This window comes from Bison bison, unplaced genomic scaffold (assembly GCF_000754665.1).
Source record: "Bison bison bison isolate TAMUID 2011002044 unplaced genomic scaffold, Bison_UMD1.0 scf7180017864180, whole genome shotgun sequence".
Taxonomy (NCBI): Eukaryota; Metazoa; Chordata; class Mammalia; order Artiodactyla; family Bovidae; genus Bison; species Bison bison.
The window spans coordinates 4,018,134-4,033,535 of record NW_011494752.1 but is presented as its reverse complement, the minus strand read 5'-3'; positions in this window follow the sequence as shown (position 1 = coordinate 4,033,535).

Sequence of the window (15,402 nt, the reverse complement as noted above, 5' to 3'; positions counted from 1 at the left end):
TAAAAATGTGGATAATGGGCTGGGTGCAGATTGCTTGCATCACCACTAATCGAAATGTACCATCAAACATTTGCTGTTACCGTAAGAACAAGATTTATCTACATCCATAGTAGATCCTTCCCAAACATTCGTAGAATTGGCACTGACCAGGGACCTTGGCCTTCCTCAATCAATAGAAATTTATTAGAGGCCAGACAAGAAATTCAGGCAAGGCTTTATTGGGGCCCCTGCTCTAGCAGGGGGAAGCAAAAACAAGTGAGAGTTTCCCTTGCTCGCTCCCCAAGGAGGGCGGCAGACTGGTTCCCTATATGGGGAGGGGGTTGGGGTGTGTCTAGGGGTTGGCGCAGAGAGGTTACTTAGGTGGTTTGCCCACCCCTTGGGTGGTGTTGAGAGCAGGGGGCATTCACAGTACTCTGCTTTTGTTCCTAGCTCTTCAGAAGTGGTGGTTGGGTTTTGTTTTTTTTTATCTTGTTATCCAGAATTTGCCCCATCTGCGCATGCATGCAGTTATTTTTAGTCCCTTATAATTTCTTTGTATTTTGTTGCTCAAGGAGACGTCTGTCCAGGAGCAAGCACAGTAGCACTGCAGCGAAAAGGCTCAGGTCCCAGCCTGTCTCAGAATGACCAAGGACCTGAATAGGCAAATAGGTCAACAGAAAGATCCAGAAGCAGTCTGCAGATGGTGAATATTGTATAATAAGATAAACCTTTATTATGTTTTTCTATTAAAAAGTCCTTCATGTCCACGAACACTTCAAGGTAACATGCCCCAAACTGACCTAAGCACCGTACTCCCTCTCCCTATTCACGTTCCTCTCCCTACTTCACAGTTTCACACCTTCGCCCTGTGGCCACCCTGCATCCCTCTCTCCCCCTCACTCTCATTCAGTTTATCTTCTGAGTTGTCTCGCAGTCTCCCCCTCCCACCACATGGGAATTTAGCACAGGATAAAAACAGCATTTCAAACCAACAAGGAAAGGAGACTGTGCTGAACAAGTGGCTATCTATCTATGGAAAAAAGAAGTGAAATCCATACATAAAAATGAATTCCAGATGGATTAAATATCCAAGTATGAAGAGTCAAACTATAAAAGCACCAAAAAGAAATATAGAAGGATTTTTTTTATAATTTGGGGATGGGAAGGACTTCTATGAGACATAAAATTCATAAACCATAAGGAAAAATATCAACAGATTTGATTACAGTGAGAAGCCCCACAAAGTTAAAAACTGAATGCTAAGCTGGGAGTATTGACAACATTTAAGACATAGATAAGGTTAATCACCACCCTTAATATACAACAAGCTTCTGTAAATCAGTAAGAAAAAGTTAGAAAACCCAATTGAAAAGAAGGGCAAAAGTAGTAAGACAATTTATAGACTAAATACAAAAGGCTAATAAACATAAGAAAAGTTGCTCACATTCACTAGGGTCAGGGAAATGCAAATTAAGACAATAATGAACTACCATTTTTGTCCATTAAATTGGCAAAAAATTAATGCAGCTGATAACGCTCAGTGTTCACACGAGTAAGGATGAAAAAAGCATACATACATTGCTATTGGTGGGAATACGAACCGGTACAACACTTTTGGAGGCAATTTATTAGTATTCATCAAAATGTTAAATAAATCCTTTGAGAAAAACAACTCCACTTTTAATAGAAATCTGTTGTTTCAGCTTTCTGGCACTTGTTTCCCTTCCTGCTAGAAACAGCCCCCCTCCACCCAACATTCTCTGGAGAACCCCTCCTCTCCTATTCACAGACCCCTTAGGTGGGGCCGGCTCCACCTCCCAGTCCCAGGTGTGCAACTTCAACTTGATCAATCAGTGTAGTCATCCTCCTTCAAGCAAATTGAATGGTTTAGGGGAAGGCATGTGATCAGAATGAGGATCAAATTAGAGAACACCCTGTGACTTTTCCAGTTTTCAGAAAGAAGAGCCAGTGGAGTGTGTCTGGAACTTCAATGGCCATCTTGACTTCACATGGAACAGTTGATCCAAGAAGCCAAACAAAGGAACTCAAAGCCATGAACTGGTGAAAAATTCATGAAGACAAAGTTTGGGCAGCTGGACCCAATTGGGCCTAAAGTCAGCTGTCCATAGGAATTTAGTATGTGAATAAATAAAGCCTTTTCGCCCATGTTTTGTTTCTGCTGAAGCCAATTTAAATTACATTTCTGTCCCTTACAAACCAAAACGATTCTAATATTGAATCTATCCTTTAAAATATTTACTCAGGGACTTCCCTGGTGGCACAGTGGCTAGGAATCCCCTGCATTGGCGAGGGACACAAGTTCGATCCCTGGTCCGGGATGATTCCACATGCCTTGAAACAACTGAGCCCACGTGCCACAACTACTGAGCCCATGCTCTAGAGCCCTAAAGTCGCAATTACTGAAGCCTGCATACTCTAGGGTCTGCGAGCCACAACTAATGAGCCACTGTACTGTAACTACTGAAGTCCGTGCGACTGCAATGAGAAGCCTGTGCACCGCAGCTAGAGAGTAGCCCCTGCTCTCTGCAACCAGAGAAAGCCCATGTGCAGCAACAAAGACCTGGTGCAACCAAATAAATAAAATAAGTAAATAAAGCGGTGCATGCATGTAAAAAACAAAAAAATATATATTTACTCAGTTTTTTTGAAGGAAGGGTTTCAGAAAACTGTATAAATGTTCTGTTTTTAATTTTTAAATATATGTCTATGCATACAAAAAGGTTTGGAAGGACACATACACCACACAATTTGTAACCCCTAAGAAAGAGGCAATGAGAAGGAATCCACTTTTAACCCTTAAGTACCTTTACTGACCAATCATTGTTCTAGGCTTGGGGCATAAAATTAAACAAAACAAACAAAACCCCCACTTTCAGAGTAGGTGGAGGCATCATTAAAAAAAAAAGTATCAAAAAAATGAATTAATCCAACTCTCTGCTTTCACTATGCCTGCATCCAAGCAGCTGAGTATTACTGGACAAATACACACAGCCGAAAAGACAGGGACCAAAGAAAAGGATGGTTCTTGATGTTACATGGAGCCTGAACATGGTTTGACAATCTTCCTATGTTTAATGGTCTCTTGATCTCTAAAGCATTTTCAATGTCTCCCACTTCTCCTTATACTTATAGAAGACTGATTGCAGTTGTCACGAGGACAGTTGATCGCTATTCTGTGTCTCTTTTTTCCTCGCACATGGTAAGATTCCCCTGCACCAGTCTTTGAAGTTAGGGATGGCTATGTCACCTGCTTTGGCCAATGAAAGGTGGATGGAAGTTACATGTGTTACTTCCAGGTGGATTCTTTGGGCTTCCCTGGTGGCTCAGTGGTAAAGAATCTGCCTGAAATTCAGGAAACCTGGATTTGATCCCTGAGTTGGGAAGATCCCCTGGAGAAGAGAATGGCTACCTACTCCAGCATTCTTGCCTGGAGAATTCCATGGACAGAGATTGGCGGGCTACAGTCCATGGGTCACAAAGAGTGGACACAACTGAGCAACTTACACTTTGAAGGTGGATGCTTTTAAGAACTAATGCACAATTTGCCATGTTCCATCCCCCCTGCCAGAGTGACCATCAGTAATCTAGCTGATGGAGGCTCCATCCAACTGGGGTTGATGTGAGAATACTGTGAATCAGAGCATCATGTCAACCCATGATGGCCACGAAGCCCAAGCAAGAAACAAGCCATGATGCTGTGATAGTTTCTCTAAAAAGCAGAATTCTTGATAGGGTTAGATGTGTAAGACATTTATTGGGGCAAATGCCTATGAAGGAGAAAGGGTTAGGAGCCACAGTATGCATGGAGAGTCATCAGACCACAAGGAAAATCTGACACGAGAGGTGAGAAGGATTGGGTAGAAAGAGAAGCTTTCAGAAATCTGATGGAGGGATTACCCATTAGAAGAGTCCCAAACCCCACAGGAATCGGCCAGCACTAGAACCCCAGTGACTGAGAAGCAGAGGGGAAACACGGTCTCAATACAAAGCAAAGAAGGATTCATAGGGGTGGCAGCTGGGGCTGTCCGTCAACTATGCTCCACATGGCAGGTTTACCTGAAGGAAATCTGAGCAGCACTTTTCAATGATCCTCAGAGTTCTTTAACCCAGGGGTCAGCAAACTACAGCCCACAGGCCAAGTCCACCCTCCTGCCTTGTTTCCCTAAATATAGGTTTGTTGGAACATAGCCACACCCTTTTCTTACACTTTGGCTACTCTTACATTACAATGGCCAGATTGAGTAGTTGTGACAGAGTCTCTGTAGCCTGTGATAATAGTTGCAGCTTGCAGATCTTAAAATATTTACTAGGTGACCCTTGGCAGGAAAAGTTGCCAGTTCCTGCTTTAACCTACTGCAATTTGAGGGTTGTTTATTGCCATAGTAAAACCTAGCCTATTCTGACTGTTCTGACTGGTGTAGTGATCTCAGTGTATCTTCTTTCCTCACCTCCCCCTCCACCACCTACTCCAGCCTTGTGCCACACCTCCCCTTCCCCTTGACTCCAATCAAACTACTCTTTCTAATGCTGTAGAATAACTGTTTTAGTCGTTTTTTGCTTTTTTTTTTGACTGTGCCCTGCAGTATACAGGATCTTAGTTCCCCTAAGTAGGGATCAAACCTGTGCTCCCTGCACTGGGATTTCGGAGTCCTAACTACTGGACCACCAGAGAATTCCCCATTGTTCTAGTTCCTATCTAATTTGAACTCTCAGCAGCATACAGCAATTACCTATTGCCCACTTCTATTTTTCTTTACCTTATGGCTGTGCCCTGAGGCTTGTGGGATCTTAGTTCCCTGAGCAGGAATCAAACCGTGCCCCCTGCACTGGAAGGCAAAGTCCCAACCACCGGATTGCCATGGAAGTCCCTATTGTCCATGGAAGTCCCTATTGTCCATAGAAGTCCCTATTGCGCTCTTCTTAAAACATACTCTCATCCCAGCCTCCTGTACACTATACTTCATTGGTTCTCCTTTTATTATCTCTTTGACCACTTTTTCTTAGTTTCCTTGGCTCGTCTCAAATATTAAATGTTCCTCAAGTTTTTGTTCCAAGTTCCTGCTTCTATCCTCATTCCCTAACATTCTGTGGCTTTAATTACCACATATTCTAGTAGTTCCCAATTTAATATCTCCAGCTCCGGGACCTTCCCTGGTGACTGCCGCTGCTGCTAAGTCGCTTCAGTCGTGTCCGACTCTGTGTGACCCCATAGACAGCAGCCCACCAGGCTCCCCTGTCCCTGGGATTCTCCAGGCAAAACACTGGAGTGGGTTGCCATTTCCTTCTCCAATGCAGGAAAGTGAAAAGTGAAAGTGAAGTCACTCAGTTGTGTTCGACTCTTAGCGACCCCATGGACTGCAGCCTGGCTAAGACTCCACATTCCCAATGAAGGGGGCCCAGGTCCCAGATGCTGCAGCTAAAAGATCCACATGCCGCAACTAAGACCCTGTGCGGCCAAATAAATAAATAAATATTAAAAAAATATCTCCAGCTCAGATGTTACCTCCAGTCCTATATGAAAGTGGAAATGTTAGTCACTCAGTCATGACTGACTCTTTGCAACCCCATGGACTATACCTACCAGGCCCCTCTGTCCATGGAATTCTCCAGGCAAGAATACTAGAGTGAGTTGCCATTCCCTTCTGCAGGGGATCTTCCCAACCCAGGGATGGAACCCAGATCTCCTCCAATGCAGGTAGATTCTTTACCATCTAAGCTACCAGGGAAGCCCATATTCAATTGCATACCAGGCCTCTCTTAAAACCAATCTCATCATCTTTTCCCTTAATCCTCTTTCTCCTTCTGAATCTTTAAATTAAATGATAGTTATCATCTGCCAAGCTGCTTATACCAGAAATCTAAGAGTCTTCTTTGATTCTTTATTCTCTTTCACCCCACACCTAAATCCAATCACTAAGTTCTATATTTCTTACCTGTAAAAACTAATTTGTCCACATCTCTTCTAACCTTATTGCCATGAATCTAATCCAAGCTGCCCTTTTTATTCACCCAAACAACTGCTACAATCTCTTAACTGGTATTCCTGTTTCTATTCAAGTGTTTCTCCAATCAAATCCTCACACTTCAATCTGTGACCTTTGCCAGTGGGAATATAGGACCAAGTAGGAGACAAATAGATTATGATAGGCTTAACCTCACTATATTAGTACTTGGGTTTCCTAGGTGGTGCAGAATCCATCTGTCAATGCAGGAGACACTAGAGACTCAGGTTTGATCCCTGGGTTGGGAAGATCCCCTGCAGTAGGAATTGGCAACCCACTCCAGTATTCTTGCCTGAGAAATCCATGGAGAGAGGAGCCTGGCAGGCTACAGTCCATGGAATCACAAAGAGCTGAACACGACTGAGCAACACACACACACATATTAGTACTTATGTGAAATGTAAGTGGGCTAAATACTCCAGTTAAAAGAGACAGATGTGAAACTATAACAAATAACCCAATTATATGCTATTTACAAGAGACATGCTGCTGTTGCTGCTGCTAAGTCGCTTCAGTCGTGTCCGACGCTGTGCGACCCCAGAGACGGAAGCCCACCAGGCTCCCCCGTCCCTAGGATTCTCCAGGCAAGAACACTGGAGTGGGTTGCCATTTCCTTCTCCAATTACAAGAGACATATCTTAACATATCTTAAATATAAAAATACAGAAAGGTTAAAGGATGAAAAAAGATACAATGCAAGCACCAACCAAAATAAAGTTGGTGTTTATTTTGATTAAGGTATTTTTATATATCAGACAAAGTAAATTTTATGACCAGTAGTACTACCATAAACAAACAGGTACATTTTATGATGATAAAAGGGTTAATCCAACAGAAATACATGACAGTCTTAAACGTATATGCACCTAACAATATAATTTCAAAATACATAAAGCAAAATCTGACATAATTAAAGGAGAAATGGATAAACCTTCAATTTTAGTTTATATTTTTAACATGTCTCTCAGCAACTGATAGAACAAGTAGATTTTAAAAATTGGTAGAGAAATGGATGATTTGAACAACATTATTAATGAATTTCCCTGACATTTATAGACTACTATTTAAAAAAGATAGATAGATGGGGAAATAGTGGAAACAGTGGGTCTTTATTTTTCTGGGCTCCAAAGTCAGTGTAGATGGTGATTGCAGCCATGACATTAAAAGATGCTTACTCCTTGGAAGGAAAATTATGACCAACCTAGAGAGCATATTAAAAAGCAGAGACATTACTTTGCCAACAAAGGTCTGTCTCATCAAGGCTATGGTTTTTCCAGTGGTCATGTATGGATGTGAGAGTTGGACTATAAAGCAAGCTGAGCGCAGAAGAATTTTGAACTGTGGTGTTGGAGAAGACTCTTGAGAGTCCCTTGGACTGCAAGGAGATCCAACCAGTCCATCCTAAAGGAGATCAGTCCTGGGTGTTCATTGAAAGGACTGATGCTGAAGCTGAAACTCCAATACTTTGGCCACCTGATGTAAAAAGCTGACTCATTGGAAAAGACCCTGATGCTGGAAAAGTTTGAGGGCAGGAGGAGAAGGGGACGACAGAGGACAAGATGGTTGGATGGCATCACCGACTCAATGGACATGGGTTTGGGTGGACTCTGGGAGTTGGTGATGGACAGGGAGGCCTGGCGTGCTGCAGTTCATGGGGTCGCTAAGGGTCAGACACAACTGAGCAACTGAACTGAACTGATTAAAAAAAGAGGAAGCTAGCAACTACAGAAGGCACATTCTTCTCAAATATCAATTTATACCTTAATGAAATTGCCCATATGCTGGGTCATAAAACAAGTCTTAACAAATTTCAAGTTATTAAAATCATGCTTAGTGTATTCTTGGAACTCAGTGAAATTGAAATCAGTAACTAAAAGAACTAGAAACTTCCCTCCACCAAAGTTTAGAAATTAATTAAATAACCAATGGAGCGAAAGAAGAAACCACAATGGAAATTACAAAATATTTTTAACTGAATCATAATGGGATACAGCTAAAACCATGCTTAAAGAGAAATGTATACACTTAAATTTATATATCAAAAAGCATAAAAGATAAAAATCAATGACAAGCTTCCATTTGAAGAACCTTTAGAAAAAAAAACAGCAATTAACCACCCTTCCAAAAAAAAAAGCAGTAGAAATAAAATGGTAAGACAAGAGTAGAGTAGAAATCAACAAAATAGAAAAAAAAAAATGCAATAAAAAAGTCAACAAAAGTCAAATATTTGGTTCTTGGAAAGACCACTAAAATTGATTTAAAACAACAACAACAACAACAAAAAAAAAACCTAGCAAGAAAAATAACTGGGGTGGGGGAGTAGCACAAATAAGTAATATTAGGAATAAAAATGAAAACATTACTATGGACCCTACAGATGTTAAAAAATAATACAAGGATATTAAAAACAACCTCATGTCAACATTTGAACATTTTAGTAACATGGGAAAATTCCTCCAAAAGAAAAAGCCACAACTTACCAAAACTGTCACAGGAATATCCAAAAATATCAAAAGAATACTCTGAATTTTGAGGTTACAAGAGGCCTACATTTAGTAAAGAAACTGAATTCTTCATTTAAACTCTTCCCACAGAGATAACTCCAGGCCCAGATGGCTTTTCTGGAGAATTCTTCCAAGCATTTAAGCAAGACATATACCACCTTACCCAAACTCAGAAAATAGAGAAAAAAGGAACATTTCTCATCTCATTTTCTGAGACTTGAATAACCTTGGTACCAAAACCTGATAAGCTTCTTACAAGACAGGCAAGTTATGGCCAATATCTCTAAAAAACAGAGACACAAAAATCCTACACAAAAATACCAAATCAAATTCATATTTATTTATTATTATTCATAGTAATGACCAAATGCAGTTTTGTCCAGCAATGAAAGTTGGTTTGTTATTCCAAAATCAACCTATGTAACGCATCATATTAACAAAATAAAGTAGAAAAACTACCTGACCATTTTCAATAGACTCAGAAAAGCACTTGACAAAATTTCATACCCATTCATGAACTTTAAAACTCTTAGATAACTGAAATAAAAGGAAATTTCCTCAATTTGATAACCATTGTCCCAGAAAAACCCCTATAGTTGATATCATATTAAGTAGTGCAATATTGAGTGCTTTTCCCCTAATATTTGGAAGAAATGAAGAGATTTCCTTTTATTTCTTCTATCTCAACATTATCCTAGCTAGCTCAATAAAGAAAGAAAACAACTTGAAGAAATGATTGGAGAGGAAGTAAATCATGATTGTGTACATACAAAATCCTAAGGCATCTATGAAAACTATTAGAGCTAATGAGTGAACTTAGCAACAACATTGTCAACATACAAAAATCAATTGTCTTTCTATAAGCTGACAGCAGGAAAATTAAAATTTAAAAATACCATTGACAATATAATAAAAACATTAAATACTAATAAACAAATTTCATGGAAAATGTGCAAGATCTCTATACCAAAAATACAAAATATTACTTAAAGAAATAAAAGACAAAGAGACATCTCATGTTCATAGATTGGAAGATACATTGTTAAGGTGTCATGATTCCTATGTTGATGGATAGATTCAGTGCCATCATAAAAAAATCTTGGCAGATTTTTAAAAATAGAAATTGACAGACTGATTCTATCATGTGTAGGGAAATGCAAAGGACCTAAAATAACCAAAACAATTTTGAAGAACAAACTTAGAAAACTTACACTATCAGATTTTAAGACTTACTACAAAGATATAACAATTAAGATAGTGTAGTAGTAGCGTAGGATAGACAAATAGATCAGTGGAACAGCATGTCCATAGACATATGATGAAAATCAGTTTTTGACAAGCCAAAAGGCAATTCAATGGGAAAATGAAAGTTCTGATGCTGAAACAATGAAATAAGCCCCAGCCCTCACCACACACCATGCACGAAGATTAATTCAAAATAGGTCATAAACCTAAATATCAAAAGCTAAAACTATAAAGCTTCTACAAAGAGACATAGAAGAATATTTTTGCAGCCTCAGAGTAGGAAACATTTTCTTAGGACAAAAAGCTCTAACCATAAAAGAGAAAAAAAATGATAAAATGGAATTCATTAAAATTTCTGGGACTTCCTTGGTGGTCCAGTGGCTAAGACTGCACGCTCCCAATGCATTGAGCCCAGGTTCCATCCCTGGTCAGGGAACTGGATCCCACATGCCGCAACTAAGAGTTCGCCTACCACAACTAAAGACCCCGCATTCTACAACCAAGATCGAAGATTCTGTGTGCCACCACTAAGACCTGGCACAGCCGAATAAAAAAATATTCTTTAAAAATTTTAATTTCTGTTCACCAAATGATCCTCACCAAATGAGGATATCATCCCAATAAAAACTAAGCCACTGAGTAATGATATGATTATGAAAGTAATCATAACATATATCCGATCTAAAATTAGTAAATAAGTTGCATAACTCAGTAATAGAAAGACAAACAATCCATTTTTCAAATAGGCAAAAGACTTGAAGAGGCACTTCAGGAAAGATACTGGAATGGCTAATAAGCAAATGAAAAATTGTTCAAGGTCCTCGGTCACCAGTGAAATTCAAACTAAAAGCACAACAGTATGCATATCAAAATAACTAAAATTAAAGTCTGAAAATACTACATATTGAGAAGATGCAAACGATTAGAACTCTCCTACATGTAAAATAGCACAACCACTTTGGAAAATAGTTGGGCAAATAAACATATGCCAACTCTATAATCCAGCATGCCTAGGTCTTATCCAAGAGGACTGAAAACATATGTCCACACAAAGACTTGTGCAAGAATGTTCATAGCACCTGTGTTCAGAATAGCCCCAAACTGGAATCAACTCAAGGTTCATCAACAGGTAAGTGAATAAATAAACTGTGAGAAATTCATAAGATGGAAAAGTACTCATCAATAAAAAGGAAGTAATTACTGTTGCATGCAAGAATATGATACATTTCTAAATATTATGATTAGTAAAAAGGCCGGACACAGAGAGTACATATTGAATGATTCCATTTATATGAGGTTCTAAAATAGGCAAATTTCAACCTGTGGGGAGAAGGATAAGAACAGTAGTTTCTTTTGAATATTTTTTGGTTATTTTTATTGTTTTATTTTGTTTACTTATTTATTTTGAGGTCTTTGTTGGTGCATGCAGGCTTTCTCTAGTTGCGGTGAGCAGGGACTACTCTCTAGCCATAGTTTGCAGATTTCTCTTGTTGCAGAGCACGGGGTCTAGGGCTCACAGGCTTCAGTAGTTGTAGGGATTGAACTGGTGTCCCCTGTATTACAAGGTAGATTCTTAACCACTGGATCACCAGGAAAGTCCTCCTCTGGAGATTAACTGAAAAGGGGCATAAGGGAACTTACTAGGGTGATGGAAATGTTCTACTTTTTAATTAGAGGTAGTGATATACATATGAGATACATATAGTTTTGTCAAAACTATATACTTGAAAATCTGTGCATTTTATTGCAAATTAGGCTTCAATAAAACTTTAATCATATATGTAAGTAGCATGTCAATTATATACAGATTGTTTTAGGATATGATAGCTCAGTTGGTAAAGAATCCACCTGCAATGCAGGAGACCTTGGTTCGATTCCTGGGTTGGGAAGATGCCCTGGAGAAGGGATAGGCTACCCACTGCAGTATTCTTAGATTTCCCTTGTGGCTCAGCTGGTAAAGGATCTGCCTGCAATGTGGGAGACCTGGGTTCGATCCCTGGGTTGGGAAGATCCCCTGGAGAAGGAAAAAGCTACTCACTCCAGTATTCTGGCCTGGAGAATTCCATGGACTGAATAGTCGATGGGGTCACAAAGAGTCGGACACGACTGAATGACTTCCACTCACTCAAGGAGCTTAAAACCATTGGTTAAAAAAATTACAGTTAGCTTCATACTTAATGAAAAATATTGAAAGCTCTTCTCTTAATTTAAGAACAAGGCATTTATTCCACATGACACTGGATTTTAGCCAGTGCAATTAGGCAAGGAAAGGATATGAAGGTTAGAATGAAAAAAGCAAAACTGTAATTAATAGATGATATAACTTTGTATGTAGAAAATCTAACCAAACCTGTAGATAAACTATTAGAACTGATAAGTAAAATTAGCAAGGTCTCTAGATACAAGATCAATATCCAATCAATTAATTTTCTATATACTAGCAATAAATAATTAGAAAATAGAGTTTAACAGAAAGTACAACATAAAAATCAAATATGTAGGAATAAACATAACAAAAGATGTGCAAAATACTAATGAAAAGTAGAAACTGGTCTGAGAAATGAAAGAAGACCTAACTAGCAACACCATGTTAACAATCAGGAGATTTAATATTGTAAAGATGTCAATTATTCTCTTAATTTTGAATAAATTGAATGAAATACCAATCAAAATCCTGAAAGGACTTCTTCTTGCAGATATTGACAAATTGATTCTAAAATTTACATGGAAATGCAAAGGCACTAGATTAACCAAGGAAATCTTGAAGTGCAAAGTTGAAAGACTTACAGGATCGGGTAGCAGCACTTATTACAAGCGATAAATAAGACTTCCCTGGTGGTCCTCTGCATAAGAATCCGCCTGCCAATGCAGCGGACACAGGTTCCATCCCTGGTCTGGGAAGATGTCACATGCTGCGGGCAACTGAAACCGGTGTGCCACAACTACTGAGCCTGTGCTCTAGAGCCCGAGAGTCACAACTACTGAAGCCCGAGTGCCAAGAGCCCCCAGACTCTGCAACAAGAGAAGCTGCTGCAATGGGGAACCTGTGCACCCCGAGGAAGAGTAGTCCCACTCACCAAAACTAGAGAAAGCCTGTGCACAGCAACGAAGACCCAGCACGACCAAAAATTAATTTAAAAAAAAAGAGATAGATGATAGATAAATCTACAGTAATATATTAGCACAAGGGTAGGCAAATAGACCATTGGTACAGAATATAGCCCAGAAACAGACCAGCACATATATCATTATCTAATATACAGCAAATGCACAACTGCAATTCAGTGGGGGAAAAGATGGTACTTTTCAATGAATTGTGCTAGTGTAATAGAATATCCACTAATAGAATATCCACTAATAGAATAGAATGTAATAGAATGAAACTTTGGCTCCTACTGCTAACATATCCAAAATTTTACTTGAGATGGATCATAGATATACATGTGGAAGAGAAAACAAATAAAGCTTCTGAAAAAAAAGATTTCAGAAAGGAATTTACATGGCTGTGGGGAAGGCAAATATTTCTTAATCAAGGCACAATAAACACTAGAGATAAAATAAGCATTGATATGTTTGACTTCATTAAAATTAAAAACCTCGGGAATTCTCCGGTGGTCCAGTGGTTAAGATACCACACTTCCAGTGCAGCATGTGTGGGTTCAATCCTTAGTCAAGGACCTTAGGATCCTACATGCTGCATGGTGCAGCCAAAAAAAAGTTAATAAAAAAAATTTTTAAACTCTGTGCATCAAAAGATATCATAGGATTTCCCCGGTGGTCCAGTGGTTAAGAATCTGCCTGCTAATGTAGAAGATACGGGTTCGATCCCTGGTCCAGGAAGATCCCACATGCCGCAGAGCAACTAAATCCATGAACTACAACTACTGAGCCAGCACTCTGGAGCCCACGACCCACAACAACTGAAGCCTGTGTGCCTAGAGCCCATGTTCTACAACGAAAGAAGTCATCTTAATGAGAAGCCTGTACACCTCAACTAGAGAGTAGCCCCCACTCACTGCAATTAAATAAAGCCCTCAAGCAGCTATGAAGACCCAATGTAGTCATAAATAAAGAAATTTGAAAAATAAAAAAGACCCCATAAAGAAAGCTGAAAACGCAAACCACAAAACACATGAACAATTCTTACTAATTACTTTTAAAAATCAAGCAAGCCAATTAAAAAAAAAACACCTGAATATACTTTAAAAAGAGAATATTCAAATATCAACGGATACATATGGAAAAGTGCTCAAATCACTAGGCATCAGGAATATGCAAATTACAACCACAGTGAAATACCAATGCACATTTGCAAGTATGGCTAAAATTTTTAAAATTTAGAATTTATGATGGGAGTGTGAATTGACATAATCACTCTGGAAATCTACTTGACAACTTTCATGAAAGATAAACGTAGCTTACCCTATGATATAGCAACTCCATTCCTAGATACATGAGAAATATGAATGTATATTTCTAGTAAAAAAAAAATGTAGAGCCAAAAACTGGGGAAAAAAAGACAAGTAGTAGAATGGATAAATTGTATAACACTCATGCAATGAAATGTTATACAACAATGAAAATGAATGAAATTTTGCTGCATATAATAAAATGGGTGAATCTCACAAACATAATGTTAAGTGAAAGAAACCAGATTCAAAAGAATATAGACCAACCTTCATATATTATTGGTGAGAATGTAGATTGGTGCAACCACTGTGGAAAACAAAATGGAGGTTTCTCAAAAAAACTAAAAATAGAACTAATATATGACTCAGCAATTTCACTCCTGGGCATATTTCCAGAAAATACAAAAACACTAATTTGAAAAGATACACACACTTCAGTGTTCATAACACCATTATTTACAACTGTCAAGATAAGGAAGCTACGTAAGTGTCCATCAACAGATGAATAAATAAAAAAGCTGTGGAATATATATACAATAGATTACTACTCAGCCATAAAAAAAAGAATGAAATTTTTCCATTTGCAGCAAGATGGATGGACTTGGAGGGTATTATATTAAATGAAATGTCAGACAAAGAAAGACAAATACTGTATGGTATCACTGATACGTGGAGTCTAAATAATAAATGCACTGGTCATAGCAAACACCCTCTTCCAACAACACAAGAGAAGACTCTACACATGGACATCACCAGATGGTCAATACCAAAATCAGATTGATTATATTCTTTGCAGCCGAAGATGGAGAAGCTCTATACAGTCAGCAAAAACAAGACCGGGAGCTGACTGTGGCTCAGATCATGAACTCCTTATTGCCAAATTCAGACTTAAATTGGAGAAAGTAGGGAAAACCACTAGACCATTCAGGTATGATCTCAATCAAATCCCTTACAATTATACAGTGGAAGTGAGAAATAGATTCAAGGGATTAGATCTGATAGACGGAGTGCCTGAAGAACTATGGACGAAGGTTCGTGACACTGTACAGGAGGCAGTGATCAAGACCATTCCCAAGAAAAAGAAATGCAAAAAGGCAAAATGGTTGTCTGACAAGGCCTTATAAATAGCTGAGAAAAGAAGAGATGCTAAAGGCGAAGGAGAAAAGGAAAGACACCCATTTGAATGTAGAGTTCCAAAGAATAGCAAGGAGAGATAAGAAAGCCTTCCTCAGTGATCAATGC